The following is a 27942-nucleotide window of genomic DNA, read 5'->3' as shown; positions in this document are numbered from 1 at the left end:
TTGACAACATTGCAATGGTGATATGCAGATTTGCATTAGGAGTCTCTTCTCTCTCTGTATGAAGTCCTAAGGCTCACACAGACACAAAGACACAGATATTGTCAAAGAGCACAGAAAAAATCAGGACATCAGTATAAACTAGTCTCATTTTAATATCCAGAGTACAATACTATACGTGTTATTTTACAGATAAGTTTCCTTGTGTTCAATGTATCTTATTCTCAAGTAAGTGAGCGTAGGACTGAAGTCTTATAGCATACTCAAATGCATGTTTACTTAGAAGTAAGCCCTATAAAACTCAGTACCTATCCAAACCTATCCTGCACCCAGGGCTACAGTGGTGTAAAAATGGTGACCGCTGTATCCTGGGGGCCAGGGAAGCAGTACCTGGTCTCCTCAGGGTAAGGAAACAAATGTTCCCTTACACCATGTAACACTCAGGGAGCCCAAATGGGTCTCTTCATATCTGTGCCCACTATTGAGTGGGCACAGAACCAAGGACACTCGTGTCAGGTTTCCCAGCCCAGGAGGGGAGTTAGGATACAGTGGCAGAGCCTTTCACCTTCTCCACCCCTCTCCCAGGCTGGCTTCTCCCCTCTCCCCATCCAGTTCTGTTCCCTTTCTGCCCTTCCTCCAAAAAAGCCCTGCCGCCAGCCACCAGCTATACTCACCAATCGGAGTTCTCAATGTCTATATTTGGGACTTGGCACTAGCAGCACATTGTTAGCGCCGGCAAATAAGTGCCTTATGGCACTTTTGTGAGAGCCTGGGTCGGTGGCGCCAGTGGAGAACCGGCTCCGTGGCCCATGGGATCGGGCCCTCAATCCTTCAAAAAGGTGTTTTGGGTTGTAGCCTTAGGCTTGTATTCAAATTCCTTTGACAAACCGAAAGTACTTCCATTTGCACAAAATGGGGAAGGGAGCAATTTTTGCCAATCTCTCCTTCACTCTGCAACATTCTGTGTCCCATACAGTCCTGTTCTGGGGGTCCCTCAGCCTCACAGAGTGTATTCTCAGCAGATGAAGAGAGCGGGTGTGCCAAAGAGGTGGTAGAGAAGTTTGCTTCCAAAATCTTCCTTCAATCCTATGTCTTTACCTTGAAAGCAAAATAACTGAATGCCATGTTTATTCCTATTCAATTCATAGTGCTGCAGTCCTACTGAAAAAAGTTTCATCCACATGGTATCTCAACCTGCCCCCTTGAAAACGTCTTCTAGCAGACCCTCAAATTCAAGATCTGCAAACAGATGCTGCATTACCACATGAGAATGAAGGTACCTGTCAAAGCACACTAAGATGTGCTTTCAATAGGTGTGCCTTACGTTTATATTACGTTATACTATCTGGAAATACATTTACTATTTTGGTATCCATGTCACCTTTCAGAAGCATGACATATCTTTATGATATTCTTAAGTTACATGATGCCTATTATTAGACTTTTAAACATGACTAAGTAGCAATATTTCTAAATCTGAACTTGGCAACAACACCTTCAATATTCAATCCTGCTGAACATTTTTGTCCAACACAACGTATAAATCAGACACCAGTGATGTGGGTGGGTGAAGTGAAGTGGGTGGCGGGGGCACATGCCCCGGGTGCCAGGCTACATGGGGTTGTCAGAGAAGCCTATGGTGTACAGACATGATACACCACCTATCTGCAGTGCTCTGAGTGTTTCCTGGGTTCTCTGCCAGGGGGTGCATAGCGCTTGTCACTCAAAGCATCAAGAGTTTCAAAATATTAAAAATAATACAATAAAACAGTATCGATAAATTAAAAACAACAACACAGAAATGACCAATAACAAGTAGATACAACAAAAAAGACCCACAGTTGCAACATTCAATGTATATAACTAAGGGCCCAATCCTATCCAACTTTCTAGCACCAATGCAGTCCTGAGGTAAGGGAGCAAACGTTGCCTTACCTTGAGGAGGCCTCCATGACTGCTCCCTTACAGTAAGATGCAGCACATGCCCTGTTGACACATCTGCATCAGTGCTAGGAAAAGCCCTCCAGCTGTTAATGCAGGTGGAGGGAAACTTGTCCAGTTCCCCACCTGCATGACATGGTGAGCGGCTATTGGTCGGGGGAGGGGGCAAGCTGGGGCATGTCGTTTAAAGGCTGGCGCCCATGCTTTCCCAGCCTCTTTGTTCCTCGGCAGCAGTGGGCACAGTACTGACCTGACTCCATCCAGCCACCTCGGTCTCAGGACCAGTGCGACTTCAGAGGAAGCCTCTTCTGCGCTGGATCCCACGTGCCAGTCGTGTTTGGTCTGTAAGGTGGGGGATGGGGGTATGGATGGGAAGGGAAGGATCAGAAGTGGGCCCCATGGAGCGCAGGGGACCTGCTTTTGAGCAGACATTCCTGGAGGGTGTGCTCATTCCCTGGCCCCACGAGTGGAGGGAACGGGTTGCCGCCTTCCAGCTCGGAGCCAGGTCTCCCTGCTGGCCTCAGCACACGTGGCGCTCGCAGCTCCTGCTGCTGCTTCCTGGGAGGGTGCGACCAGCCTGCTCCGGAGCCACCCAGGATTGCTGGCAAGGGGCTGATCCTGGGCTCTCCCCGCCTGCCCGGGGCGGCAGGTCGCAGCGTGCTCCACATGGGAGCGGGCCACATGACTTGGAGCTTGCAAAAGGTGCGGGTGCCTGGCCACACGCTGCAGCAGCTCCCTGCACGCGGTAGGCGGACAAGCCCAGGCTACAGGAGGTGTCCCGGCGAGCGGGCAACCTCCAGATCCCCGCAGTGTGAGTACAGCCTGGGAAGTGGGTGCCATCTCAGCGCCCCTGCTGGGCCTGCAGAGGGTCACCCACTTGCAGGGGAGTAAGCCCCAGGGACTGTAATAGGGCTTACATCTGAGACTGGGCAGAGGCTGGGGCTCTGGGGCTGCAACCCCAGCCACGCTTTCCTTTGAGTAAGCCCTATGGACTAGAATGGGCCTTGCTTCCGAGTAGGTATGCAGGGCCTCGGGCTCTAAGGCTGCGATCCTAGGCCCCACTTTCCTGCGAGTAAGCCCCATGGACTATAGTGGGGCTTGCTTCTGAGTAGGCATGCAGCAGCATGGACCATAGGGCTGCAGTCCTCGCCCCACTTTCAGGGAGTAAGCCCCTTGGGCTATAATGGGGCTTGCTTCTGAGAAGGGGCTTGCTTCTGAGTAGGCATGCAGAGGCTTGGACCATATGGCTCCGGTCCTTGCTCCACTTTCCAGGGAGTAAGTCCAACTGAATATAATGGGTCTTGCTTCTGGGTAGACATGGAGCACAGGAGATTACCGCACTCACATCCCAAGGGGTGGGAGGGCATGAGGGACCAGCTACCACCACAGTGGCCATCACACAACCTGGGCTTATAGTGTCACAGGGTGAGGGGGCTCAGGGCTCTGCAGCAGAGGCTGCAGTTTGCGCCCAGGTGTGGCAGGACAAAGGAGGCCCTGCAGGCCCCCCACCAAACTCGGTGGTGCTGGATGCCTTGCCTGCCAACTCTGAGGTCAAGGGTGCAAGTAGATGTAGCCACCCAGCCTCTCACAGCTCAGCCAGCGCCAGCAGGGGATTCAGCTACAGCATTGCAGCTGTCCAGTTTCTTCTCCACCCCTCTTGGGGATCACCTGGCCTTGTCAGTGAAGGAGAAAATCTGGAAAGGAGAGTTTTTGGAAATCTTCTCTTTGCTTCATAAAGAACCTGAGACTTCTCCTGGGATTGGGGAACCCACAAAAGACCCTTAGGTTGTGAGGCGCATGAAAATTGACAAAAATTGGTCAAAATGGTTGGCTGGCTACCTCATATACGCAAGGGTAATGATAGACACCACCGCAGGACACAAAGCTAAAAAAGAGGACACGTCCTAGAAAAAGAGGATGTCCGGTCACCCTGCAGGAGATAAAGTCACATATTCAAGGCAGAGAAGGAATCATTGAAAAAAAAAAAGGTGAACCCCATCCTGTCTGTACAGGAATGTCTTAACTTGCCTCTCAAACACCTGAAAAGAAGGCAGATCTTTAGGGTGGGAGTCCAGTTAATGTGGGTTTATGAGCAGGGAAGTCGTAAAAAGAAAGTCTCAAAAAGAAAGTCTTTCCCTCTCCTTGTGCATTTCATTGCCATTACAAGCAAGATGGCAAGGAGGCCTGGTCTCCTTCCTTTTGGGTTTGGTCCTCTTAGCTGCTATTTATTTGGGGGTTATTTATTTCAGAAGGTTATTTGGGGGCTGCCTATGCAAAAATAGGGAAAGGAAATGGGGGCCTAAGACTTGTGAAGCCTGCCATACTTTCTTCTGTTAAAATTCAACCACCAATCCATGTATCCACTGTCTGCCAATTGAAGTGTCATAACTCCTACTATAGCACTACTAGACCTTGGCAGTTGGTCATGGACAGTGGGTCCAACTGAATGGGGGAGGGAACTCCCCACTTTGCCTGGTGGCAGGGCTGCGTGAGTATGTGGCTCAAAGAGGCGTGTCTGACGGGCCACTCTTTGTGCACTAGTGGAAGGAGCACTGTTGTGCTGGGAATGGGGCCGACATAGCACAGGAGGCACACAAAGTGAGCAGATCCCAAGATGTCAATGATGGTGCCCCAATGGGGCAAAGGAGGCTGGAGCCCCTCACCAGGCAGAGGAGGCTGGAGCCCCTCACCAGGTTCCTGGTTGTGGTGAGGAAGTATTTGGATGGCCTTGGCCAGGACTCAGCCTCAAGAATGGTCTTCATTCATTTAGGAGAGGGGCAGCAACAGCTGCTGCTGGCATGGGTTATGACAGTGGGGAGATCAAAAGAATAGGGAGATGGAGATCTCAGGCATTTAAGAGCTACGTGCGCCCCAAGGCAGGCAGGTCGTCTTAGTTATCACCTGATTATTCGTGTTTACTTACATTGTTTTGTTCTTCCTGCTTTAATTGTTAGGTTCGGGCCTTTCCCTGCCAGCGAGGGCACTGACTTGTGGCCACTCCATTGTAAACCTCCTTGGATTAAAGGCTGAAGAGAAATCTGACAACCAAAGAAAGGCGGTATATAAATACCTGTATAAATAAATAAATTGTCTTCTGGGCTCACAAGCAAGCTCTCAAGAGTGAATTTGGATCCCAGCTGGGCCTGGGAGCACAGCTTTCAGTGCACTGGGCCGCCAGAAGAGGGATGAAATGGGGGTAGTTACTGCCCATGGTATATGAGTGAATACAGGGAGCTCCTCCTAAGAACATAAGAACAGCCCCACTGGATCAGGCCATAGGCCCATCTAGTCCAGCTTCCTGTATCTCACAGCGGCCCACCAAATGCCCCAGGGAGCACACCAGATAACAAGAGACCTCATCCTGGTGCCCTCCCTTGCATCTGGCATTTTGACATAACCCATTTCTAAAATCAGGAGGTTGCGCATACACATCATGGCTTGTACCCCATAATGGATTTTTCCTCCAGAAACTTGTCCAATCCCCTTTTAAAGGCGTCCAGGCTAGACGCCATCACCACATCCTGTGGCAAGGAGTTCCACAGACCAACCACACGCTGAGTAAAGAAATATTTTCTTTTGTCTGTCCTAACCCGCCCAACACTCAATTTTAGTGGATGTCCCCTGGTTCTGGTATTATGTGAGACTGTAAAGAGCATCTCCCTATCCACTCTGTTCATCCCCTGCATAATTTTGTATCTCAATCATGTCCCCCCTCAGGCGTCTCTTTTCTAGGCTGAAGAGGCCCAAACGCCGTAACCTTTCCTCATAAGGAAGGTGCCCCAGCCCCGTAATCATCTTAGTCGCTCTCTTTTGCACCTTTTCCATTTCCACTATGTCTTTATTGAGATGCGGCTACCAGAACTGGACACAATACTCCAGGTGTGGCCTTACCATCGATTTGTACAATGGCATTATAATACTAGTCGTTTTGTTCTCAATACCCTTCCTAATGATCCCAAGCATAGAATTGGCCTTCTTCACTGCCGCCGCACATAGGGTCGACACTTTCATCGACCTGTCCACCACCACCCCAAGATCTCTCTCCTGATCTGTCACAGACAGCTCAGAACCCATCAGCCTATATCTAAAGTTTTGATTTTTTGCCCCAATGTGCATGACTTTACACTTACTGACATTGAAGCGCATCTGCCATTTTGCTGCCCATTCTGCCAGAGATCTTTCTGGAGCTCCTCACAATCACTTCTGGTCTTCACCACTCTGAAAAGTTTGGTGTCATCTGCAAACTTAGCCACTTCACTGCTCACTCCTGTCTCCAGGTCATTTATGAAGAGGTTGAAAAGCACCAGGTGCTTCTCATACACCTTGGCGGTAATGACCTTTGCCTGAGGATGGGGCTGTCCTTAGGGCAGCAGGCGGCAGAAGACCTTGCCACATGGAGAAGATGGATGCCTGGCCTGATCATCATATGGTCGGATCTGCTTCCGTGCCGAGTTTGGAGGTGTACCACAAGCCTGGCTGGAGTTGATAGAGCCAGAAGGAAGGTGAATGCGCACTTGGGAAGGGAAGTGTTGGCAGCTGGCGGCCTGGTGCTTCGCCACCCAGATATAGTGAGCTCTCTGCTGCACCTTTACAGGGGAGATGGCGTGCATCTCTCAGAGGTCAGGAACCATATCTTTCTGTCAGACTTGTGTCAGAATTCCAGAATGGAATTGGGATGCTCACCTTCGTGGTTCCCCAGCTCAGGGTGGGCAGAACAATTCAGCTGGCTGGACCCCATTTCCAGGGGTTGGTGATGAAGAACCTGGGGAAGCCTTGGGCGAGCTCAGGTTCTGAGTCAAGGTGGTTCGCCCAAAGGAGGGCTCAGACAGGTACCGTCTCCTCCAAGTTAGGTGCCTGCACTAAAGGGGGGTGGAGTATAGTCAGGACCCGTTGCATTGCACCAATCGCTGCGCAGCCTTGTAATGGAATAAATCATGGTCCTGTTTCAACCAAGCCTTTTGTGTCATGCATGTTTGTGGGGGGATACCTGGGCAAGTTGAATAGGATATGGACCTAAGAGATAAAACAGCTCTTGAACAACCAACAACAAAAGTTAGGCCCCCAAAGCTGAACGAAAGAGAAAATTCTTCAGCTGTCGCTGAAACAATGCCAAAGCCGGAGACCAGCTAGGAATAATGATAGTTTCTCCACCAATGGTGAGGCACAGTACCTAGAAGAACTTGCTGAAAAGTACTTTTTTGCTGAGAAAGTAGTTGTAACATTCATGTTCATTCTCCAATTCATGTTCATTCTCCAATTCCAAGTCATCAACGCCAGCTTTTCTTTGTAAATAAGGGTCCTCATATTTTGCCCTTTCTGATTTGCAACTAAGGCAGAAAGAAATTCATGACAGCTTCGGAAGAAAGCCTGGGCTGTACAACAGGGGAAGATGCAATTAACTCTGTATAAGGAAACAAATTTGCTAAATTCCATTTGCACAAAAGCAGAATGAGAAATGCTCCCCAGTGGCATTTGTAACCTAGACACTGAGGGAATTGTGATATATAGCAAGGGGATGAAAAAGCCTGAATTTCCAGGAACACAATAAAACTGATTAGTTTATTTTCTTTGTACAAGGCAGAAGGCACTGTAACCAGACAATGCAAGTCATGAAGAGCAAATGCAAAGGGAAACACAAAGACAAGAGGGAATTTTGAACATAATTGTATTTGGTAATGTTTTCGCAATTCTCAGAAGTGGACCATGAGAATGAGTGGACAAGAGAATGACTCTAAAGTACTTTTTCCTATTCAGTTTGCAAAGCCTGCTAGCCACCATTACCAATGCTTTGCCTAGGTTGGCTCCATTTGGCTCACTCACAGCCATTGCAACACAAAGGCTGAGTAAGCACTTCAGTATTTTTCCTCCTTGGGCATCCAAAATAACATTTGCATCCTTGAATCTCTCCATATTTGAACTTTGCATGGCTATTTTGCTACAATTACTGAACCTATGTTTGTTCAGTAGTTCCACATTATGGCTTTCAAACACACCTAATCATGGCAAAATTACGAGTGACTTCGTACTCTTATATGAAGGCATGCTACTACATCCATCACCAGGACTAAGCAGATGGAGCTTGAATGACCTCTTGTGCTATTTTCTGTAGTTTTGAGGGCCAGGGGGGGTCTACTTGCTCCCCCAAACCAGATCATTCCTTATATTTAAAGGTCCTGGAGCCCAAGTCTATCATACAGATTTACCTATCAAAGATGGTGACTTCATAGACACTGGAGGTGAGAGGGCTGTAGCTCAGTGATAAAGAATATGCTTTACATGCAGAATATTCCAAGGTCCATCCTTGGCATCTCCAAGTGGGAAAGCCCTGCCTGAAACCCAAGAGAGACAGTGGAGTTCCCAGAGGGAGAGCAGAGTACTAAGTTTTGCAAGGTGCCTCAATGCACCCTGTAAACTGCCCCTCCCCCTAACCGCCAGAGCCTTTCCGAGTGGTGAGAGCAACACGAAGGCATCTTGTAAATCTTGTCCCTCTCCTGGAACACCGCTGTGAAGAGATGCTGCCAGTCACTGTAGGTATTCTCAATATAAAGTAGCTTAATATGAAACAAAGGGGAACAATAGCCAAGGGGGTTTGCAGGTCCCACACCCAGTTCACTGTGGCATTCAGTAGGATGTGGAATCTATTGCCAAATAAGTGGTTTGGTGCCAAAATCAACCCCAATTCCATCCTAGCCCTGGCAACAGGATAGGCATCCTAAAAGAATAGACATTCCAAAGACCACTTAGGGGCAGGAATGGATGTCTGCCAGAAGGGAAGGGTGTCTGCTAGGCTGGGGAGCAAAATCGGGGGGACCAGGGGAATGCCCACTGGGTGGGGTACCGGCATTGGCTGGAATGGGAGCTCAGGTCTACCCAGCTGAGAGATCTGGGCTCCTACCTGGACTTGGAGCTCAGATCTACCTGCCGGGTAGAGTTGGACCCCCAATTTAAGTTGTGGCCTCTGTGGCCAAGGTTTGGTGGGCAGGTAGACTCCCAGCTGGACTTGGAACTCAGATCTATCAGCTGGGTAGACCTGGGCTCCCCTTCCAGCCAATGGCTCAAAGTTCATGTGGGAACCCAGGTCTACCTGCCCAGCAAACCTTGGCCATAGAGGCCATAAGTTAAATAGGGAGCCCAGGTCTACCCACCTGATTGACCTGGGCTTTGGAGTTGGTAGTGATCATGCCCCCCACAAACACAAACACTGGATCCGCCCCTGCTTAGGGGAGACACTTGTGTTGATATCTTCTTTTTACGGTGCTTTGTGCACTTCTCCAAGAAAGTGCAAGTAAAGCTCTTTCGCAGCAAAATGAATGGGGTGAATGCCAGCAACATTCTCCATAACCTGCAGCAATCCCCTTCTGCTATCTCAATATTTTTTCCTTTGCTTTTTTAAAAGAAAAAATGCTTGAAGATCATATTGCTCTACTATTATCTAGTGCAGGGCGTCCAAAGATTTTGGCAGGAGGGTCACATAATCTCTGACACTGTGTCGGGGGCTAGGGGAAAAAAAGAATTAATGTACATTTAAAATTTGAATAAATTTACATAAGTTTACATAAATGAATATATTAAAGATGAACTTATATGAACGAATGAAGGTCTTGCAATAGCTCAAGGCCTATAAAAGGCCTTGCACAAAGCAAAGCTGGCCTTTCCTTTGCTGCCGCTACTGCATCACAGTCGTGAAACAGCAAGCAGCGGAGGGAGCCCTCATCCCACAACTCACATGAGAGGTCAATCAGTCGCCCTCATGCTGACAGCAGTTGCATTGTGCCAGTGCGGGCTCCAACAAATCTCCAGAGGTCCAGAGGCTCATTGGAGACTGGGGGCTCCCTGAGGGCCGCATTGAGAGACCTTGAGGGCCGCAAGTGGCCCCCAGGCTGGGGTTTGGGTACCCCTGATCTAGTGCAACAGTGCACCTCTCCCCTATTAATGAGCTGCTGAAAAGCTGTCCTCCCACAGCAGAGCTTTACCCTTGGGAACAAGCCTACCTGTATCAGGGCACACTTTAGGTTTGGGGGGCCCTCACACAAAGTATTTTATAATGGGGGGTCAGCCAATGGGTGTCTTCTACCATATAACTACATTCCCTTCTCCTCACCAAAACTGTTGCTGTTACTTGCCTGTAAGGAAGTGAGCTGAAGCAGCAGCCACAGCTGATGGACAACAACAGCATTGTCTCCTCCCCCTTGCTACTGTAGCCGAAGCAACTAAGGATCTCTTCCTCCTAACCACCATAACTCTCTCACAGGGCCCAATCCTATTCAATTTTCTGGTGCTGCTGTGCCAATGGGGCATGCACTGCATCCTGTGGTGGGGAGGCAGTCTTGGAGCCCTCCTCAAGGTATGGAAACATCTGTTCCTTTAATTCGGGGCTGCATTGAGCTGCATCGGTGCTGGAAAGTTGGAAAGGATTGGGCCCACAGTCTCTTCTTCCTCCTCTGGATAGTAGCAGGTGTTTGGACCCAGAAGACAAAAGGTGGTAATGAGCAATAAGTGGTTTGACAGCCCAATCCTATCCACACTTTCCTGGAAGTAAGCCCGATTGACTCTAATGGGACTTACTTCTGAGTAGGCATGCATAGGATTGGGCTGTCAGTCAGTTAATGGCAGTGTTGAGAACTGGAGTCAAAGACTCGGACTCAAGTCGCAAAAATGTGTGACGTTTGCTGCAGTGGCGTCACTCCACCCCCACTGGTTTTTTGGCTGAACCTTTTGATAGAACAAAGATAGAACACTATCTGCATGAAATTACGCATTGATTGATATATAACATGATGGTATTATTCCTCCAAACTGTGATTTTAGTGATTTTGGTCACTAGCGGTGACACACACACCCCCCCAGGGTGTCAACTTACTAACACCTTATTGCAGCAGTTCTCAAACATTTAGCACTGCGGCCCACGTTTTAGAATGATAATCTGTCCAAGACCCACCAGAAGTGATGTCATGGGGAAGTGACATCATCAGGCTAAGTAAAATAAATAAGTATAAATAATTAAAGTAAAACAATAATTAAATAAGCAGAAGCCACCCGTTCCTCCAAGTGAATTTCCTCTGTAGCCTGCCTGCAAAAACACCCCCCCTCCAAAACCAGTAAGGTTTTCAGCCCTACCCAGTGCCCAGTTCTATTTAAGAACTTCTGTTTAAACCAGATCACTGTCAGAATCCACCTGGCTTTGCAAATCTCAAAAAAGTTTCCCTTATCAGCTGAAGCCTCTGTTTTGATCCTTTTTAGTGAGGGGGGGGGCTGCTTTCTAGAGCATTTGTTGAGCTCCAGTTCCATCAGATCAGGACCATTCTGGTGGCTTCACATTCCCCTTTGCCTGGCCTGACCACCAGCCAAGGCATGTTTGCTTACTTGTGAGTAAACACGACCATGAAGCTTAGTTTCACTTTCCATAGGACTCAATACATTCATCTGCTTAGAGGGAGAGACTTCCTTCTCAGGTGTTTTTGGGAGCTGCATTCATTGGATCAGGACCATTCTGGTGTCTTTGGATTCCTCTCAGCCTGTCCTTTCCGACAGACTAAGGCAAGCTCACCTACTCACAAGTAAACACGTGATACGGATCGGTTCCACTTTCCATAGGGATTCATGCTTTTTTTGTTCTCTGGTTTTTTGGCCATAACTTTTGATAGAAACGAGATATTTCACTGTGGTATTTTGCATTGCATTATGCTAGAAATTCCGCATCCAACAGTGTATAACATGATGGTATTACTTCTAACCACCACGATTTTAGCATGTCACCCCTCCCCAGTGTGCATCACCCCCCCACCCGAGCATCACCTGGTACGGCCCGCACCCCCCTCACCCCTATGATGCCACTGGTTTGCTGACTCAGTGACTTTTGAGTTGCACACATGTAAGACCCTGAAAAAGACTTGAGTCAGCCTAACCCTCTAAAAAAGCCTAACCCTCTCCCTTACTCTCCTTGGACTTGCACCAGCAAAACAGGGGTTTGAGGTGTCTGCACCAGCAAAATGGCTCTAAGGAGACCCATTGAGGCGGCAGCAGCCACACCAGTGGCGCACATGCTGTATCCTGTAGGGGGGCAATCAGGAGGCCTCCTTGATATAAGGAAACATTTGTTCCCTTAACTCAAGGAGGCCTCCTGATTGCCCCCCTACAGGATGCAGCATGTGCGCCACTGGTGCAGCTGCACTGGCGGCGGTGGTGGATTTCGTTAGCATTGAGTTGTAACACTCCATGGAACCTTTCAAGCTTCAGTGCTGGTCTGGGTACTGTGAGCCACCCATTGACTTTGATAAGGATGCATCAAGCTCTGTATTGCCTCCAAGCCAACACATCAGTCTGAGCAACATGCCATATCAAGTAGCTTTGCACTCACTTTCTCCAATATCCAACCATCAGGGCCACTTTGAACACACTTCCTGCCTCTGGCCTTCTGCTCCTCACCCAAATGAGACCACCCTCACTGCAACCTGTCTTAAAGCTTGGCCTAGGCCTGACAAAAACACAGGTAAATACATCTAGGCTTGCTTCTATCAATGGCCTTAAAAGCATGCCTCTGTCTGTGCTGTATAATGGTCAGTACCTAAAGGCTTCCTCTCACTGTGGAACTGCATGTTCACAAATGACAATATTCATCTCCAACTCATTCTGTCATTTCTCACACCTGCATGTGATCTAACCATCAGCCTACTTTATGATTAGCAGGCTTTCTTTACTGTCAAGGCTTCAGTCTTTGTAATGGTATTAGTAGAAATTTAATTCCAGAGAAACACAAGAGCATGCACATAATTTTAAACCAAGAATGGATGTCACGCTTTTCAGTTGGACTCTTTATGTGATGCTAATCATCTGTACAAATGTGACAGTGAATCAGTCCTGGTTCACTGTAGTTATCATGTCAATCTCTGAAAAATAAAGAGCTTTGCAAACATATTGTTGATTTTATTGATATCAGTGGAAATGAATAGTTTGAAATGAATAATTTAAAATATATATACATACAGTAGCTTGAGTCCTTGACATTTTAGACTAACCAAAACTAAAATCAGAAAGTAAAGAGTATCTGACAGTCCTGAGAATGGGTCTTGCATGTATGGGACTATATAATTTATATGTGCTTGAAAAATTCCCCTCTTCCTACCTACCGTAGATACTCGGGTATATCTCACAGATACGTCAAGGGCAGGTTTTGAGGCAAATCATGGAATATTCTATGACCCTCAGATGAGTAGACAGGTTAAACTAGGGGAGTGTCTGACTATAATTTTGTCTGATTTTACCCAAGGCTAGAGCCTGAAAAACAATCTACCAGTAATTGTTACCTACAAAGTGTGCAGTCTCTAATTTATTAAAAATTTAGTAGAAGATCATAACTAACTTTTTAAATTCTGGTCTTCACAAACTTTTTTGTAAACATTATCAGAGCAAGTGCACTATAAACAACATACCAGTAGAACCAATAATCAAATCCTTCTTTAAGGTGCTTGGTGTGTTAAGTCAGAGGCTCTACATAAAATATACGTACAAAACAAAATATACGTATAAAACTCGTACAACTTATAACACATAACAGGGAGTGTGCAATTCAATTCACAGCAGAGAGACAAGCAACAAGGACTGAGCGTGAGCAAGCACAGCTACACATAGCTGTAACCTGATTTACTGAGAAGCAGACCTATTGCCTTCCATAGATGTTATTCTTAAGTAATGGTGCACTGAATCATATAGTGCAAAGTGCAATGGTGCAAAGTCCCTTATAACCTCTGACTTTGTTTCAGATGGAAATGAGGATTACATCCTGGTGTTTAAAAAATCAGACCTCTGCCAAACATTTGCAAAATGGAAGGAGGGTGCAGAAGGGTCTGGTATGATCCTGCCAAAGAGAAGGAGGCTTGCTTGATTTAAATTGAAGTGTTGAGCCCTGGCTTACTTTTTGCTCAGGAGGAAGGAGTGAAAGTGTAAACTTTGGCTGTAGCTTGCAGAGACTAATACCCTGGTTGAACTGGAGACTAATAGCCTTAATTATCTTTGCATTGTCCTCTTGCTCTCCTTTCTGCTTCTCCTGGCTGCCTGAACAGCCCTGACCCCTAAGTGGCCCCAGATAAGGCAAGGAGAAGATTTACACTTGATTTATTGGCAGAAATTTCTTGACTTATAGGCAAGTATCTATGGTAGGTCTGAACACCAGGAACAGTAGCTAGAGATCACATAGTATAAATATGGAAAGGCACCTTATCCACTGATGCCTCAAAGTTTTGCAGAGATTGTTAGTGGTTCATCCCATGTCCTCCAAAGACTAGTCTTTAATATGATGGGAGCAATTCAGCCAAAGTTGAACACTCTGAGACCATCAGTTTCAGTAATGGAAATTGAGCACATACTTAGCTCTCCCTTTGGCACTAGTGGGACTTTGTGCCTAAAATGTTCTGCTGCGGCATAGCTGATTATAGATACCTCATGAAAATGTGATCAGTAATCCATTGTTAATATACAATATCCTTTTGTATACAATCATTCTCAATTTTTACTTAGGTTTGAAGTGTCCTTTACCAGCACCAATAGTTCCAATATTTCTGATATACATAGCTCACAACATTTCTGTTAATTTCACTCACCAGTCTGACATACTTCCTGTTCAATCTTTACATTAGTAATCAAACAAATCCTGCTACCTACTATGCAATTGGAAATTCTCAGACATTCAAAGCCAAAAATACAGTGCACCTTATGGAGAAGTAGGTTTAGCCCCAACATGGATATGATTAACTATATGACAAAAGGTATGAGTATCTACTTCGAAATAAGTGTGCATCCAATTCTTGGAACTAGATGAGAGGTGAAAGGATTGTGTGAACTGATCATATACCCTGCATCAAATATTCCATCATTTGGGTGCTTAAAGGGCTCTGCTGCCCCTATTGGTATTCAAAGACTGGACATATATAATCCAGTTCTTAGAACTTTTTAACAGTTCCAGGCAGCCCTGACTGGTGTTTCTGGGTGAGTAATCTCTTATGTGGTCTGTTTTTGTGTATGGGTGTATGTTTATTTGTTGCTGTGTTTTTTTGTGACTCTTTACGTATTTTGTATGTTTCCTAGTACTTTTTATTCTATGCCAATAAAGGTTGCTGAAACTAACTAACTAGTACCCAACTGAAATTCTGTTTATTGCTACATATGATTTCAGTGAGTTGGGACAATTAAGATTCTTATCTCCTCATTTTTTCCTGCCATTCATAAAACGGGGCCCAATCCTATGCTTCCGCATTTCCCAGGAAGACAGTGGTTCAGAAATGGCGACTGCTGTATCCTATGGGGCCAGGGAAGCTCCCGGAGGTCTCCTTGGGATAATGGAAGAGCAGTTCCCTTATCCTGTGTTGACCCCAGGCAGCCCCAATGGGTCTACTTGGATCTGCGCCTGCTATTGTGTGGGTGCAGAACCAAGGAGACCTGGGTTCTGTCTGGTCTATGCGGCTCAGGAGGGGATTTACGATTTGGTGGCACCCTCCGCCACCATCTCTGTGCCCTTCTGTGATCCTCCCTCTGGCCCGACCTCCCTACACCCAGTTCCGTCCTCCCCCCGCCCAGAAAAGCCTCACTGCCGACTGGTAGCGATACTCACCACCCCCGATGCATCTTCTTGGCACTGAGGGCTCTGGCAGGCAGTATGGCCTTACCGCTGGCACTCGAGTACATTGACACTTTTTACTACACCTGAAGCCAGTGGGAAGACTAGAGTTGTGGGTGGTAAGTCCAACAGGATCAGGCTATCCAAGTTCAGTACTTATACTACCAACTCTCAGTTTAGATTCGAATGAATAATTAACCTACCTAGTACACTTTTAAAGTGATTTTAATTTATAGTTATAAAAATGTGCCCTGGGAATAATATATAACTGCACTTTCTGCACTTTTCCACCTTGGGGAAAAAAGAAATCTGTGAAAAAATAATTGTATTGAATAACACCTCAACCCATGAATTCCATCACAACAGCAAAAAGTCCATCATAATAGCACGAATGGATGGGCCACCACAGTTATAAGTTCCAGATCTTCTCACATCACCTCACACATGTTGCTTTTCAGTGGAGTCAGTTCTCACAATCAGCTATCAGGGCATGCAGATTATACCTTTGCCATAGTGATATGGGATCACTGTCATCACTGTATAATTGGAATTGACAAGCCTCTTATAAATCCAAGGTCCTCAAAGAGGCACATTATCATTATTATTACTTCAACTGTATCATTCATTTACATGGGACCATGATTGGTGAGAGGAAAAAATTATTTAAAAACGTATAACATCTCATCAATACATGTTCACATAATTTGCTAGACTTTTTACTACTTTTTGTTTATTTGATTGCTTTTTGAAAGAAATGTTTGGACTCCTTGAGTGACTTAGTAATTACTTAGTAATTACTACTAATTTTCTTAGCATGAAAAAGTAATAACAGTTCATTCACTTATGGCCGAATCCAATCCCCCACTATCCTATGTGATGCAACTGCACTTCCAGAGAGCACACTGCATCCAGTGGAGGGGGGGGGGGGGGCTGGCCAGATGGCATGGGAAAGTTAAGTAAAAATATTTTTTTACTTACCTCTCCATAGGCCACCTGGCCATCCATGGCTCTCCTCAGACCTACACCAGTTATTTGCTGGTGTTAAGTCCAAGGAAATTTCTTCAGCAGCTTAGTACGTGGAAGTAATTGGCGGTGACATCATCACATCACTGCCAATTACATCTGTTAGCCCACATTGGCCCAACCAGGGGTCATGCAAGGGTCTTGCAACGCCCTGCCTGTCCAAAATTGCACTGCCCTGTCTTAGCATATTTTCAACTTTAAATTAACAGTCAATTGGCTTTTAAACAAATACTTTCACACAAATATCTAACATTTTTCAACAAAATAAATTCAAATATCATAATTAAATATGCCTGTTACTTATGCCCCCCAAATGCCAATCATCTTTTCAATGCTCAAATCAACCTGAACAGAGCTGGCCAAAGCAGACATGTCAAACAAAGAAGCGTGAGCTGGAAAGCAATTCTTCCATTAAGAAGAGCAATGCACCAATCTGATCAAGGAAAAAAATTAATTCATATAAATTTGAAAATGCATTCCAGGGAGGGCAAGTGTTTGAGTAGGTGAGATATGCAAAAATAGGTCATTTCCCATTTGAGGTCTGGGAGGGGCTTGCCAACGCTTTGCATCTACGTATTAACTTCATAACAGACAAACCTGCTACCCATCACATATTTGCTTACCATTCCAGACTCTGATGTGAAATAAAATAATCAATCCATCAAATCCTCTTTGGGAGATGGAAACGTATGTTGTCTGAATAAGGATCAGGATATTTCCTGTATCTTTAATAGCGCAGGTGTCCAGCATCAGATAGAGTCAAAATAATTCACTTCTGGAGACCAGCTTGCCTATGCAGGCCAGCCAAGTGGATGTTGTATGCATATGGAAGCTTGTAAATTGCTTTGGAGATGCATGCAGCAGGTTGGTCTCACTGTTGCTGATTGGAACTATTCCTAACTAAATGTGCATAGCTAGGTCTTTACCATCAGTGTTATATGAAAATGCCACCAATGATGCTTTGGAAAGATGTGTTTGAACATGTGAAAATCCAATTCTATGGTCACGCTCTGGCAGCACAGGACACTTTTGGGTAGTGTGAAGTCAGGCCACTCCCACAAATGGGTAGAGGCACAAAGCAAAGGCTCCAGAGTCCTCCATCACTGCCAGTAAGTTGGCAGTGGAGGCATGTCATGGGCAGAGATGCAGGGGGAGTTTCAGGATGGGGAAAGCAGAGGGCAGGAGTGGGTGGATCCTAGTTGCAGCATCTTGCAACAGGATCCTATCCCCCTTTTTTGAACCTTAGGTCCCAGGAGATCCATAGGTGATCTCCTATAGGAGATCCATAGGTGAGTTAATATATACTGTTTATTGCACACCCCCACAACCATAACATGCAGCACAATCTTTGTTGCCACAGCTGCATTCTGTAACATGGTGGGGAATACAATTGCAGGTCATGCCTCATTATCCACTGGGGGTTCCGTTCTGGAACCCTCAGTGGATAAAAAAAGTTAGTGAATAGCAAATCAAAGGCAAAATGGCTTTAAAGATCCATTTCCAGGTTTCTTGATCCTCCATTGTTGCCCCAGAATGCATTGCTATAGACACTATAATACATTCAGCCACTAGATGGGGTGAATAAAGGAATCTAATGGAATGAAATTATGGTTGAATGAGGAATAACGTCTATACTGATGCATTCTGGGGCAACAATGGAGGAGCAGGAAACCCAGAAGTGAGTCTTTAAAGCTATCTTTAACCCCTAGACGCTTGCAACTAGTGCAGTTTAACAGTGCAAAGTTAGGAAATGGTATTTTGGCACTTTTTTTCCTTGTTACAAGGCACTTAAAGGTGGATCCGGTAACAGTGGTGAGTAAAACCAGTGGATGCCAAATCAGTGGATAACGAGGCATGACCTGTAGGCTGTGAGTATGAGGGGTCATTTACAATAAAGACACAACTATGCAAATTTACTTATGAGTAACTCAATTGACCTCAGTGAGGCTTGCCATCTGGGCTGTGGGACAAAGTGCCACTTGGACAATTTTAAAATTCCATGTACATACAACTTCGACATGAAACGTGCAATGTTTTGCACTAAACTCCTCCACTACACAATCTGCAAAAAAGGCAGACTTTTGCCAAGTGCAGCTTTCTCCATTGTGGTGTGGCAGCAATGGGAAAAACCAGCATGTTCTGAACATATCTCTTCTATGCTGCTCTTAAATTAAAAGATGCTCTTAGAGTCTGAATATTTGCATCCTAGTAAGGACTGAAATATCTCACTGTATCCTAGTTATAACAATCTCTGAAGACGGGGAGAAAATGGATGCTTACAAACAAAAAGCCAGACAGACCCCTGAATCTGTACATATGGATTGCTTCCAGTGATGTGTAGTCTCAAAGGCAGCATCATGTGCAAAGCAAGTGGAGGATTCAGTCTTCTATCCTGCTATGATTCCTGTCAGTTTCAATTCCATTCTAAAAGCTTACCGCAATACATCTGGCACAAAGTTTTATGTCAATGCAGCTGGCCCAAAATCCCTGGTGGATGGCACACAAGGACAGCATCTCCAGATCTGCTCCTACCATTTCTGCACTCCATTCATTACTCTGGTTAAATAACAATGCATGACACTGCTGCACCACTCCTGGTAAAACAGGCTATTGCCAGCACAATAGAGCAGCATAGACTCCAGCACCAATGTGGCATTACACCTCAGCTCACCACATTCATTCAACACTTAAAAGTTTTGCACTGCACCTTATCTTGAGCTTTGACATGATAAAACCATATCTCATCTGAGCGGGGAGGAATCATGCAAAACGGAAGTTCATTTATTTAAAAGACTTTGCATATTTCTCTCAAAGTAGAAAACTAGGTTACCATAAGATTATTATGAATGTTCTGTGATAAGGGTACCTTATCATTTTGAAAGACTAACTGCTTAATCCTAGCCACCTTTCCAGTGCTGATGCAGCCGTAATGCAACCCCAGGGTAAGGGAACAATCATTCACTTAGTTTGAGAAGACCTCCGTGACCATCCCCCCACTACAGAATATTGTTCATGCCCCTTTAACACGGCTGCATTTGCACTGGAAAGTTGTTTAGGACTGGTCTGTGAGAGTCATATCATGTGCTTATGCCCTGAGTGTCCCACGTCATGAAAGATCTCAGAAACACAAGCAAAGCCATATCTCCTTTACCAGCTTAAGTGATCAGTTATTGCTGCCCATAGTACTGAACAAGATTTCAATCATGAACATTAACTGGCCAAACTAACTCACAACTTGCTATCTATCCAACGCTTTATTATTACTGTTTACACAAGTATAACTGCTGCATATCAACAATTCCCAAACCATTGGCTAGAACTCAAACTGGAGCAAATGGATTTCCATAACGTTAATGGCAATCTACTTCACAGGTTCATTGAGAGAACAAGACAAGGATTTTAGATGCATTACACATATTCATACCAATGTTGACTTCTAACTAGGGTCAAAGAATGCAAACTTAAACCAAAGGGGGGTTAACAAATTAACTGACACATCAGTCAGTCAATAGATTTGGTTGTACAGTGCAGCCAAGGCTCAAACTCTTAGGGAGGAGACAGAACATTCCTGGCTGCATTGTCATTTCCAGTCTTTGAGTAGAGGGGACTGTTCCTGAGCATACAAAAACAGACAGAATACAGGGGAGCATGAAGCAAGAGCAGAAACCAAGAGACTTCAACTCTCAGGGAGAGTGAAACTATACATTACTAAATTTATTTTTTTCCCCAGGGCAAATAGCAGCCACAGAGAGAGCCTGATGCAGACTAAAGAACAGGGCAGGGACTGGGGCAGAGTGCTAAACCCCCTGCCCTACACCAAAGGAACCTCAAACTGGCTGCTATTTACTGTATAAAGAAAGGAGCATATTATCTCCAACCATGTGCTTTACTATCACTCTGGCTGGAATGAGTCCTTAAGTTCCTCTCACCCCATCACCACTCCTTCATCCACAACAAACTTGGTGACTGGTATGTGCACTTGGGAAACACTTTCCTTTGCAGTGACTACAGTAGGAGAATATTCTGCTTGGAGGGGGCATCTGCTGTAGAGGACAATGAGGCACTCCTGTAATCACTGTAATCCAGTCCCATGCTGGTGTCAGCTTCCTGTTCTGCCTGTATTTTATCTTCTCTTCCACCCCAAGCCTAAGAGTTTGTATGCTTGGGAAACACTTTCCACAGCCACAGTCATGTTTACTGGTCAAAACCATATTACCATGCTGTTTGCAGGTTAGCAGCTGAATATATCTGAATTGATAATGGTAGACATACAGTCAGTTGTTTTTTTCTTTTCACTCGCTTAGAACTTTTATGTAGCCCAGATTCACTTATGTATACAATCCAGAGTTGGCCTGATAGTACAATCAAATCAAGAAATCATTTGCTAGGACAATATTTATAGGGGTGCCCAGGTTGTAACTCTTAAATCATGTGCCACCACATCGGATCTGAAAGTTGTGTTCCATCAAGCTGTGTGGTATTGGAAGGAGATCAAGGTGCATCTCCTAGTTCTTAAAATACAGCTGCCCAGGTCCAATTCAAGTTGGTTCACGCCCACACCTTTCCCAGAACTCTGCGAAATCTCAGGATAAAAAAACCAAGCATTATGTACTAAGAAAAATCTAGGCATCAAAGCAAACTATAATGACAATGTAATATATAAACTTTGGCACTCCAACTTATTTTGCTCACTTAAAAGTCTCAAAAGAAAAAAAAGTTTCAAATATTTTTTCTTGAAAATATAAAAAAGTGAAACAGAAAACCATGTCTCTTTTCCCATGAGCCACAACTTGAAAACCGAAAATATATTTAACCATCCACATTTGAGAGACACAAGCTGAAAATTTCAATTCCTATTTTGGGCACAAAGCATATAGTTCTCACTGGATTAGCTATTCGCTCCTCTTCTAAAATTAAATTAGTGCCTTGTCTCAGTCTTTCTGGAATGGCAGTGAAAAAATTAAACCATCTCAGGTAGTAAACAAGGCAGGGGAAGAAAAAACAGAGGGAAGGAGAAGATGATACAATTATTCTTATTAGCAAAAAGTTCGGGAAATATCTACATATTTCTACATATCAACAGTCATAACAGCAGTAGCACATCAGTGTTAGCAACTCCAGGCATAGACATTCAACATTGCTTTTGGACACATTTTCAATCAATTTAAAACCTGCACATCATTCAGAGGATGACGAATATCCTATATATCGCTATGACTATTCATTTTTCTCTAGGCAGTCAAAGACAATACATTCTGAATGCTGTACCACAGGCTTAGAAACAAAACAAAACAAAACAAAACAAAACAAAAAGCTTTACTTGGCCCTGGGCAGAAAATGTGTTTCATGTAACAGAGATGAGAGTATAGATACTGAGACAGGCAATGAAACAAAGGCAAAGAATGGTTTCAGAGCATGTTATTCCTGGATATAACAACTACTAAATGTTAAAAGAAAGACTTAAAAAAGATGTAGCAATACGTTGTTTCAGCATACATTAACAAATATGAATCAAGATGATTACTGCTTAACTTATTCACATCTCAAAAAAACAAATTATCGTGCAATGTCAAATACATATTACTTTCATTTTGGCTCTTGCTATGTTGGAGTTTGCATCACAAGATCCTTCTAAGAATGCAATAAAGGAAAAAGGAGTGAAAGACATTACTTGGTACTTTGTTCTTTGTACTTGGTACAATTTACCTATTAGCAGCACAGATGCTATCCAGACTATAGAACCCCCTTGGAAAAATGTCTGATATTTACTCCCAGAGGTCAAATATTACATCTTCTGTATCATTTGCTTTTCTCATGCCATAGTATCATGCTCAAACCTTGTCAAAGAAAACTACTTCCAAATGTGGATCAGTCCCTGACCTCCTGCAGCACAACCACTGTCAAAGAAATCTATTCTGAATACCCACATGTATTGCCAAGACTTTTCCATTTTAAAATTATAACCTATTTCTCCTCCTCTGAGTCATAACAAACACAGCATAATAGACTGCATTCAGACTATTCCTCTTGGCTGTTTTAAAGTTAAAGTTAAAAACGGTTTGCCTATACGTATTTCACATTAATTGATGGCTTAATTTTACAGCAGTCGTGTATTTCAAGTCCGCAGACTACCTGGTGCATATATTAAAGGCTATACTTGTGTAGCTTTAGCAGAAGGTGGGGGGAAACCACATTACCACAACAAAAGGCCGTAGACTGAAAGGGGGTAGGTTGTAAGAAGCTCTGCAACTTTTAGAAAGCAAAAGCATACGCATCAAAATCCATCTAGGACCCTTAAAGCACTGCTAAAATAGTAATGTTGAAAGATACACGCAACACCTGATGTTCCCTGGTGACACTTAACCCAGACTCCCCCCTACCCTGTCTCATGCTACATTTGACACATTATGCCTTATCACAAAAGGACCAGTACTTTTTCTTCTGTATAGGAAGAACCAGGATCACTTTAAAGGACAAAAGATATGGGAAGGGGGAGGAGAAGGAAACATAAAACCTCTGAGTTGTACTGCTTGTAGTGCAGGAATACTCTAGCAATGCTTATTTATTCTTATCAATCTGGCAAACCATGGAAAGGAAGTTGCAGCAGGGTGGGGGTGGTCCTCGCAACAACCTCCACGACCACTGAATTATCTAGAACAGTGTTTCTCAAACTGTGGGCCAGGACCCACTAGGTGGGTTGCAAGCCAAATTCAAGTGGGTCGCCATTCATTTCAATATTTTATTTTTAATATATCAGACTCGATGCTACCATGGTATGGGACTGCATTTGGGGAAATGTTACAGATGTGTACTTTGGTTACTATGTATATGCTTTAACAATGATAGTCAATGGAACTTACTTCTGGGTAAGCGTGGGTAGGATTACAAGCTAGGACTGTTAAAAATTTTCCTGCTTGATGATGTCACATCTGGTCATGACATCACTTCCAGTGGGTCCTGACAGATTCTCATTCTAAAAAATGAGTCCGGGTGCTCAAAGTTTGAGAACCAGTGATCTAGAAACCAGGCAGCCCAACCCAGCACTTGACTTAGGAAAGAGTCCTAAAGTCACTGGGACAACTGTATGGAGAAGGGACCTCTCCAAGTTGTGCCTGGAGGGGCCAAGGAGCCGGAAAGGGGAGTACGCATTGGCTCCTCTCATTCCAGCTTGTGCATTTCTCTGGCTTCTGGAGGGTGGGGGAAGGAGGCTCCTCTCCCTGCTTCTCTTGGGCCTCTCCAGTGGGCAACGTCTTGCCAAGGGGAGCTCTTTGGCTGTCTTGGAGGAGCATCCCCCGGCCTGGAGCAGAAGCAACACACGGTGCGCCTAAGCGAAGAGCCTTCTACAAAGGTTGCTCTGGGCAGTGTGGGGTCTTTTGCTGCTGCACCTTTGCAAAGTTGCCCATGGCGAGTGCCAAGTCTCCCTCACTGCAGTGCATGCAAGCAAAAGGGGAGCAAAGAGGCGCCTTGCGGAGGGACCAAAGCCCCCCCTCGCCCTCCGGGGACGCGACTGGAGGCAGCGCCTGGCTGCCTGCCTCGCTCCTCTAGTGGAGCTGGAGGCGCCGGGGCAGTCTTGGCTTTTTGGTATTCTGGGAAGGAGCTTCGGTTTGCTGCAGCAGCAGCAGGCAAGCTGGGGGGAGCCCACGAGCGATGCTCTCGCTCTCCCCGGCTGCAGCCCGAGCTGCTTGCTCTGCAGCCCGAGGAGGAGAAGGGTGCACGGCTGCCCCCAGCCACGGGAAGCGCCAGCAGCTGCCAACCCTGCTGCAGCTTGTTGATGTTGGGGTGTCAGCGGAAGCCTATGATCTACTACACTGCAGTGCCAGCGTCAGGAGCCGCCACTGCAGGGCAGACACCACCACACAGACACCCAGACCAGACGGGCGCGCTTCCTTCCCCTCCAAAGTGCGCCAGTGGGTGACTGCAGGGCAACACCGTGACCCTCGCCAGCTCTCCCGCCTTGCTCTGCCACCGGGTGGAGGGGGGGCAGGAGGGCTTGAGGAGGGAGGAAGTGGCCCCTAAGGGTTGGAGCCGTCCCAAATGCACCTGCATTTCCTTATGTAACGCACTGCTGCAAGTTTCCCTGTGGAAGGCTGACTGGAATGGCAGCGCAGGAGCCGCACCACAGGAGTGTCTGCTCGCAGCGTCCCCGCAACAAGCGCCTTCAGGCACGCGCACACATGCACCCCTCTGGTCCCTTTGGACAGGTGGGCTTTCCCTCAGTTCCCTTCCAGGCTGGGGAAGGGACAGCTGAGGCGGCTCCCCCGGAACCGCGCTTGCAGGGGTTTGCTCGGCGACAGTTTTGGCGGGAGTTGAGCCGAAAGTGCCACGCAGGACGCTGCCAAGCCCTGAGGTGCACCTGCCGGCTGCAGGCTCTGCTCTCGGAGGGAGCAGCAGCAGCAAGGCCCCGAGCCCTCTCCTGGAAACTCACAGCACCACCCAGGGGCGGTGGGGGAGGGAAGGAGGAAGAAACTGTGGCGTGGGTGGAGGGAGCTGCTCAGACCCTCTGCACCCATTTCCTCTCCCTGCTGCAAATGCCAACGAGCCAAGTTTCTGCACACTGCCGGATCTCCTCCCCACGGACCCGGGCTGGCTTGTGCACGGCGCTGCACGCATGCATGCCTGCCTGTGCCCCCACCACCACCGGCCTCGGCTACCTTTGCCCCCCCCCCCTCCACAGGACTGCAGACCTACCGCCGGTGACTGAGTGAGCAGCAGACAGAGAGAGGCACACACACCAAAGGAAAACAATGTGCTGCGACGGGCGGGCTTACCAGTTGGGTTCTTGTTTTTCTTAAGACTCCTGCCACAAAGACACTGCAGCATATGCGATCCTTTGCTGAAAATGTTCCAAAGAAACCTCATTGATTTGGGCGAAAAGCAATCCAGCGCTTATACACCCGGAGAAAGATGAGATCCTTGGGGTGGTCGTTGTTGCATAATAATAAGAAACTGAGATCAGTTCTCCTCCAGGGGGGTCCCAGTTTGTTCATAGACCACAATTGGAAAAAGCCAAAAACCAAAACACCAAGATTAGATCCTGAAGTCCCGGGGTTTTCTTGTCCCCCTTTCCCCTCACGTGGTTAATTTCTTCCAGACTTCTCAATGGATGCGTTTTGGCAGCCAGGGTGAACCGTGATACACCCCCCCTCCAGATCGAAGCTGGATTCTCACCCAAAACTGTGGAAGGAATAGATGAGACATAGATCCTCTCTGTTTTTGGTTTCTCCCCCTTTCTCCCCCTTCAAGCGGAAGCCAGGCAAGACATAAGGCGATGAGACCCCAGCCAAGGCCAAAAACTAACCCCAGACCACTGTAAAGCACGAAAGATCCCCAAAGAGGCAACCATAGCCTGTGACTTGATGGCTGGGAGGATGGGTGGATCTGTAGAACAAAGCCAAGGCAGGATGCATCCTACTAACAGACTGCCATGGTGCAGCCCCGGGAAGAGAGGACGGTGGAACACACAGCCAAGACTCCCCTCGGGAAGTGCTGGGCTTTCACCATCAAATCATCTCAGTGATGGATGTAACTGTGTGGCACCTGCAGTTCCCTGTCAGCCTCCGCCACAGATGCGGACCGGAGCCCTTCGCATGCAGGCAGACATCCACCCAACAGAGAGGCAGGTCTCTTCTCCTCCGTTCTCTCTCTCTCTCTCTCTCGCTCCCTGCTTCTTCTGACACGGGCGTGCATGGGGGGGGGACCACAAAGATAGCTTCCCCCCACCTGACACACTCACACACACATTCACTCTCTCTCTCTCACACACACACACACACGCACACACACATACAAACACACACACTGGATTTTGCTCCCGAGCCTGGAATATGAGTTACAGGCATTCAGCGCGAGTAGGAGGAGTTGAGATTTGCATTGAGAGACTGGCTTGCCATGACGTAGCCACGTGCTCCCAGGCCTGTCACCAGTGAGAGGCTTCAGCCAGCCCCGGGAAGGCAGTGTCACTGCAGTCCCTGCCTCCCCCTTCCCTTCCCTGCCCCTCTTCTCTCTCACCTAATGTGCTGCAGCTTAAAATATTGGACCCAGCCTGCCACTTGTGCACTCCTGGGAGAAGCTGTCCCTGCAGCCTACCCAGAAAGGAAAGCCACAGCATGACACACTCAGGCTTGGGGGGAAAGGGGGTGTGTCTGAGACACCCTTGGGACTACAAGAGGGGCTAGAGCTGATTTCGCTCAGGAGTACAAAGAAGGAATCACCCTTTCCTCCTACACAAGGAAAGAGCATAAAATTTATTTCCCTTCCTTGTCCAGGCTTTTTCTTGGTGCAAAACAAACCCAGGGTGAAATGCCAAAAGAGGGAATAGCACATTCATAGCTGTGGCTATCTAGCATAACATTGGGCGCAATCCTAACCCACTTTCCAGCACCAACATAAGGGTAATGCAACTCCAAGGTAAGAGAACAAACTTCCCTTACTTTGAGGAGGCCTCCATGAGTGCCACCCAAGTGCAGGATGCAGCACACGCCCCATTGGCATCGCTATGCCAGTGCTGGAAAGTTGGTTAGGATTTGGACCATTGTCACATTCCCTGCTCCATCCTTCCAAAGACATCAGCTTTGTTGCAAATCCCTGGACATGTAATCAATTGTCCAACTTTCTAACTTTATCCAGCAGGATAAGTGCTTTGTTTGGGTCTGGGAAACAGTTCAAAGCTCTGTCCAGTTATGTCTCACACGATTGAAACAAACCCAGAGCTAGTTCTGTGTCTATAAAAATGGGAATACAAGTGACTCCACCCTTTCTGAAGCAGCAGTGATTGTAAATAATATTAATATTCCAAGCACCCTGCACATTTTTTAGCATGCTATAAATGTAAAGTGAATTCACAGTATGAATTTGAAATTTAGACAATACTGTTTGGGATTATTAGTACAAATCTGTGCAAGTTTTGCATTAACATGACTGGCCATCCTCCTCCTCTGTTTCATTTCTTCATTAAGGCAAAAACAGCCAAAATTCTTTCTTGCCCATATGGTGAGTGGTGATTGTCACCCCTATTGTTTTACAGGAAATTATGAACTAATAGCACAATCCTAGACATGCCTATTGAGAAGTAGGCACACTCCAAGGTAAGTGTGCCCTGGGTCCCTTTTTTAGCCGCCCTGGGTCCCTTTTTGGGAGAAGGGCGGGATAAAAATAAAGTTTTATTATTATTATTATTATTATTATTATTATTATTAAGTGTATATACTATATTTAGGATTATAGCTTTAGAGCAGGGGTGTCAAACATAAGGCCTGGGGGCCGGATGCGGCCCCCGGAAGCTTTTTATTTGGCCCTCAGGCTCTTAGCTGCTGAGCAGCGCTGAGGTGTTACTGCTGAAACAGCAGCCCACATGAAAATTGGGCTGTCCCATA

The 27942-nt window shown here is 46.2% G+C and overlaps 1 protein-coding gene across 2 annotated transcripts in view; it reads right to left on the bottom strand.

Moving 5' to 3' along the window:
* LOC136644003 (fibroblast growth factor 14) overlaps positions 1-25411 on the bottom strand; it is a 346427-nt gene extending 321016 nt beyond the window's left edge. The window contains exon 1 of one of the 2 annotated variants that reach the window (XM_066619460.1): positions 25339-25411. The gene's annotated coding sequence lies outside the window, so the exon portion shown is untranslated. Of the gene's footprint in view, positions 1-22276; positions 22299-25338 lie in introns of those variants that run through there. The other variant, XM_066619462.1, reaches the window with a different exon arrangement.
* Positions 25412-27942: the final 2531 nt, after the last annotated feature.

The sequence above is a fragment of the Tiliqua scincoides genome, chromosome 3 (genome assembly GCF_035046505.1).
Source record: "Tiliqua scincoides isolate rTilSci1 chromosome 3, rTilSci1.hap2, whole genome shotgun sequence".
Lineage (NCBI taxonomy): Eukaryota > Metazoa > Chordata > Lepidosauria > Squamata > Scincidae > Tiliqua > Tiliqua scincoides.
Note: the sequence above shows the minus strand (reverse complement) of the source record. Positions and strands in the feature narration are given on the sequence as shown.